We start from the raw sequence: 6000 nt of genomic DNA, 5'->3' as shown, positions 1-6000 counted from the left end.
CGCCGGCGATTGAAGACTATCAGGTTTTTGCTGAATAAAGTGTGTCAGAGAGACAAAAGCAAGCATTGAACAGGACTGGAAATCTCTTCTGGGCGTGATGCGTTAGCCAACAACCTTGTTCGCTTTATCGTAGTTTGCGCTGGAACTGCGACATTTTCCAGCCCCTACTCTACTTCCCATCGGATTTATTTTGTAATCACAAAGCACTGCACCACGAGGGCTAAACCACGGAGCTATATAATGTGCTAAGCATTGTGCAAAACAAGGGGCACTGGAAATGGCAGGGGTGAGAGAAAGTTAACCTCTTTGCTGCAACCCGCCAGCCTTAAACCATGTAGGACGATCACCAACCTCCGCTCCCGCCCCCCCAGTAACCCACTGAGCATATCATGCAGCCATTGTTAAACCAGTTGTAGCAAATCGGGCCACTGGCAGGCCCTGGAGCCTGCTTGTTTATTTCATCCTCAAAGGGAGACCTCCCTGCCGCCCTCATCCCCCCGGCTGCGGGCCCCATGTCCTTCGAAAAGAGACTTTCAACACTGCCCCCATAAACACTGCAAGGACGCTTCCGAGGAGCCAGGAAATCTGGCACCCACACTCCGCAATCTGGCAAATTATTTTTCTGACTGCAAAGTGAGGAGTTTGTAAACACCAATCCCCATTTTAAAAAAGCACCAATTTGTCGGAAAACCTTGCCTGACAAAGCCTTTAAAGCACAGCAAATGTGACCAGAAAAATGCACATTTGAAAGGCATCTTAATTTATTGCTTGGACTTTGACGGCCCACAAAAATCGTCTCACTATCCACCAGTGGGTTGACGCAGTTTTGGGAACACTGTCTTAGAGCATTTTTCGTTACACTAGTATTACAGGGGATCTTCCTCAAGTTTTGTTAGACTAGTTTTACGTTAGTTAACATATCTATGAAGGCTGCATTTCCCCACTCTACCCCTTCTGACCCCTTGCATACTAAGAGTCCTTTAGGTGTTGAAAACAGAGCTTCTATTTTTAGGTCGAAGCCTACCCGACCGCACAGGTGTCTGGTTTTCTGACAACTTCCTGTGGGGATTTTGATTGCCACTGCCAGACTATTAAGGCTGCTGCTAATCTTGGCAGTGCCTAGCCCAGAAGACTACGTTTGTGCACCTTAACCAGACAGAAGATTTTTGTCCACATCAACCTGCCACTGCCAGACCCTGAAGGATGCTGCTATTCTTGGCAATGCTACTGCCAGACTCTGAAGGCTGCTGCTAATCTTGGCAGTGCCTGTCCCAGAAGAACTCTTTGGCACAATTGCACTTTCCACTGTCTGAACAAGGATCCACCATACTGTTGCCTGGCATTAGCTCATGGGAACATCAAGCAACAAGCTCTGCACCCCATGCCATGGACTGCTCGTCTGAGGAGTACCAAAAAGTATGAAACATATGTAATTTGCGTATGTAAAGAGATAAGTGAGAAAAAACATGGAGCATTGGCCTATATTGCCGTTACTCAGGGGGGCCAGACGTGAGCATGCAAAAGGAACTTCTTGGAAAAGGTGCTCTTCAGCATGAACGACGTTTCCGTAGTTGCAGTCTTCAAAATTGGACCCCACATATTTTTGGGCAGCTTGCTCCACACCATGCGATATAAAGTGAGTGACAGTTTTCCTGACAGATCAACTTTGATTTTAGTGTACCAAATATAGGTAATCTGATTAATGTGGGTACTAAACATATAATCCTTGAAATATAAATACATTTTAAGGTCTCGGCTGGGATGGACTGCGCACATGCGCAGTCTCACTGGCGAGATTTAATGATTTAGAGGGAATTCTGTAAAGGGCTACAAGTCCCGCCCCTCTTTCCCATTGGCTGGTGTCACCGTTTATGCTAAACGGTGGCCAGCCATTGGGAAAGAGCACTGTGTGACCTAGACTTTTCCTTTTTTCGGACAGCCCACTTGGACGGGCTTGTCTGCCTTCCTTCTGCCGTGAAAGGTTTCTTATCTCTATGGGGCCATGTGTTTCAAACACATGGCCCCATAAAGACAAGAAAAAGTCTGCAGCGCGGTCCGCTTTCGGGACCGTGCTCTATGAGAGGTCATTGCTGGGCAGTATTTCACATTTGAATTGTTGTGCAAATTTTGTAGTTGGGGGGGGGGGGGTGCGACCCAGACGGTGGCGCTGAGAGGACCTAGGACGGGGGTGCTGCTCCACCCGCGGCTTGGCACGGATCCCACCTAGTGACCCTTGCGGCGGCGCGCGCTGGGGCAGCACTGTTCCCGGTGCATCGGGGTGAGCGCAGCCATGAGTGGTGGAGGGTGAGAGTTGTGGTGCTTGCCATGGGTCTAGTGTTGGGTGGGCGGCAAGGGAATCGGCATGTGCACAGTGTGGTGGTTATGGGAGGGCTGGCACTGTCGGGTTGCTCTGCCGGGTAGCAGAGGTGGCGGTTCAGTGGTGCACACGGGGCTGGCGGATGGCATAGTGAAGTTGTTGAGTGACGTCTGGCCGCAGGCAGGGGTGGGGGGTGGAGTGCAGCGGAGGGGACTTGGGTTCGGAGCTGCCGACTTGGGGTGGGGGGTGAGAATGGATTTGGGTCTCGGCCTGGTTCGGAGTCCTGTGAGCATGGGCAGAGTGATTGGTCTCTTCGGAGTGCTGGGGGGGGGGGGGGTGTCACGCCTCGCACTAGCGGTCGACTACCAACAGCAGAGTGGGTGTTTCGGAGGATTCGGGCATCCGCAGGTGGCTTTGATAGCGGTTCGAGGCCCAGTCTTTATGCCCGCGGTCTTTCATCCTTCTGAGGCCAGGGGGAGTCAGTGGTAGTTCGTTGGCAGCCGCAGTATAAGCGGGCGCTCAGGGTGGGCACAATCGGGTAGGATAACGCTCTGAGGTGTTGGTTCTGGGCTTGGCACAATGGTGTTAGAAATGGGGTGGGAGGGGAGGGAAAACGGAGGGTCTGGTTGCGCTTAATAAGAAAAGGCTTGGGTGCATTACAGAGCTCCAAACGGAGGGTCATGTTGTGCTTAATAAGACACCAGTGTCACGGCTGCGCACGTCATCCTGCTGCAATTGTAAAACAAAAAAGCAGCTGTGAAAGTACATTGCAGCGCTTTCTGCTCATCCCGTCTGACTCAGAGCTATGCTGTTCAGTGAGGACAGAGCAACTGCGGGCACTCAGGGTGGGCACAATTGGGTGGGATAACGCTCTTAAGTGTTGGTTCTGGGCCTGGGGCAATGGTTTTAGAGATTTAGGAGTTAATGACATGCTGGGCTCCAGGGGCGGACGTGGTGACAGGAGGTCTATTAGGGGAAGGGCGCTCTTTTCATTAGTAGCTAAGGCCTCACAGGGAGATGTATGCCGGTTTATGTGTCACAAGAAAATGGGGTTAAGGCCCTAAACAATAGTGGTGGCCAGTGGACGGTTAGAAGTGGCGCAAGTGGGTGGTACCTTGTCTCAGGCGAGGGAACAGCACGAAGGGAGTAAGATTGGAGTAAGATCAAGCATTAAAAATGCAAAAGGTCTCGCCTTTTATTAAGTTAAAGCCATTTGCTTTGCTATACAATACTATTAGCAAAGCAAATGGCTTTAGCTTAATCAAAGGCGCGACCGATTGCATTTTCAATGCTGTTGTAGTCAGGCTACAGGTACATTAATGGATTGGCAACATTGGGCTACTTTTCCGTTGCTTTTGGGCTTGAAAGTTGTGAAACAATCTGGCAACACTGCCTCCGAGAGCTTCGGAGTCTGTATCGATTCCAAGAAGCTCTCGAATGGCGAGAGCTGCGCATGCGCTTCTTAGGTCAGGCCGAGACGTAAACAGGGACATTTCTCGGTTTAACCCGGACACTGAACAAAAACCGGGACATTTCTGAAATTTGGAGCCAAGTGTCGGGACACTGCTCCGAAAACAGGGACGTCTGGTCACCCTATAGATGCCCTCAGGGTAGGGGTGCCATGCAGAATGTGACGGGCACAAGGACCACGGAAAAGACACCTGCGGCGTCTGTCGCGCCACAAACCATGATCTTGTCATAGAGTCCGGGAGCAGTGACTGTGGCAGCAGAGCGGGCGCCGCTTTATAACGACCGACCGGTCATATGTACGAGCAATGCCACCCGCGCTTTCGACAAACCGGCCCCGTGTGTGTGACCGGGTTCCGGCCGCGCCTGGACCCCAGAGGAGCTCGGCACGCAGCGGAGGACACCGTGGCATGGTCCGAACGTTACTCCCCTCTCGCCTCCTCAGGGCGAGCGGCCAGCGCGTCCCAGCGGCACAACAGAGACCGTGAGCCCTGGTCCACGACTGACTCGCCTCAGCCGCCACTCTCTCGAAAGCCTAACCCAGCCGGCGGTATAAGATAAACATGGCGGCACACTGCACAGCCAATCAGCACTTCGGAGATATCGACAAGACACACTAGGATTGGCCAGGGTGTCCCCAACCTTCCAATCCTGTTACCTTACACATTGACGGCACCGAGGACTCCCAGACGGAAGCTAGAATACGTTGAACCGCCGTCGGATTGGTTGTTCTGTTACACGGAAGTGCTAAGCTTATGAATGATGACATCCGCTTGAAGGTCAGCTGCGGAAGAGCGGTGGTCGCCGGAGTGCACGTGGGTATCCGTACGAGCGCTGCCTCCCCCACGGGAACCGGTCTGGCGGGCCTGCTCGGACGCGAGTCTGTAAACACCACCAGGCCAGTCAGCTGTTGAATAATGTCCATTTGAGGGGTGTCTTCTTGTGTCCATTTGAGGACTTTTATCCGGTTCATTAAAACTTTATTTCGGCACACGTGGCATAAAAGCATCATTAAAACAGACAAAATACATAACATTTACACAATTTAGAAGTTAACATAGAATAGCCATGTTCCTATTTCTGGGGGAACTGTTCCCCACAGCTGCCTTAAGTATGTGTGGGGCTGTGAACGCTAGTTCAAGCGGACACTGTTGGCCCATGTTGTGTTACTTTGTGACTTTTATTCATTTATAGTCTTGCTGTTTAATTCGTCCCTGGTTTAAGCTTTAAAATATGCCTTTCGATGTCTATCTCGGAAGTCCCCGTTCCATCAGATGACTTGTAGGTATACTTACAGAACATTGTCCCAATGGCCTCTTGAGTTGTAAACCGTATTTTTTATGTAGATGTTTTCCAGTGTTATCCATGTGCACATTTATGAATCTAATCATCATTAAAGTCTTCTATTCCTCCAATTTCATAAAAATAATTATTTTTGCCTATTACTATTGTTGAACTTACTTGACAGCTGGAGGGTACCAAGATCTGACCCAGACGAGGCACCGTGCGGTACCTCAAGTCAACCCATAAGCCACTTTATTGCCACTCTCCTTACTATTTCTGCACGCATCCTTCACTGGCAGCCTTTCCCGGATTTCCCTTTTTATATTGAATTTGTTCTCCATTTAGTTGTACTAGGTTTTCTTCTGCTGTGTATGTAGAGTTCCCACTTGTACATCCTCTGTTCCCATTTAGCAGCCCTTTGGGCGAACTTGGTCTGGAGTAATTCAGAAGTAGCTGCTTGTTAGGTAATTCCTAAGATTCTTTAGTCTCCTTATGTAAATGTGATTTTTAGTAGCTCGTGCACGTTAAGGGTGAGTAAGAAAAATATCCAAAGTATTTTGAGAGTTCTTCTTTTGAAAAACAGTCCTAGATCTGAGCGCTAAGCAGGTGGGCTTATTGTATTGTCAGTAACCGCTGCATCCATCAGGTACCAGGATTCACTGCGGACCTGTGCTGTCCAAGCACTTGAATGCCCCCTGCACTATCCGACTATTTATTGACCCACAACACATCCCCACTTGATGCAGGCTAGGAGAATCCAGGAAATTTATTCTCAAATTGTAAAACAAGAAAGACAGAGGTTTCCTTATAAAAAGTTAATGAGGCGGACATTATTACATTGCGATTTTCTCGATAAACATTGTTTAAAAAAACTTAGAACATGTACACGTCTGTCTGACCATGCAAACATTAGACAATAAAGGGGGACTAAA

The 6000-nt window shown here is 49.6% G+C and overlaps 1 protein-coding gene across 2 annotated transcripts in view; it reads left to right on the top strand.

Annotated features, from left to right (window-relative positions):
• The first annotated feature begins 3781 nt into the window (after window positions 1-3781).
• Window positions 3782-6000, top strand: part of VARS1 (valyl-tRNA synthetase 1) — a 246999-nt gene continuing 244780 nt past the window's right edge. Inside the window, exon 1 of one of the 2 annotated variants that reach the window (XM_085615512.1) lies at window positions 3782-4682. The gene's annotated coding sequence lies outside the window, so the exon portion shown is untranslated. The remainder of the gene's footprint in view (window positions 4683-6000) is intronic. The other variant, XM_085615511.1, reaches the window with a different exon arrangement.

Source organism: Triturus cristatus, chromosome 7 (genome assembly GCF_964204655.1).
Source record: "Triturus cristatus chromosome 7, aTriCri1.1, whole genome shotgun sequence".
In the NCBI taxonomy this organism is placed as follows: Eukaryota; Metazoa; Chordata; class Amphibia; order Caudata; family Salamandridae; genus Triturus; species Triturus cristatus.
Note: the sequence above shows the minus strand (reverse complement) of the source record. Positions and strands in the feature narration are given on the sequence as shown.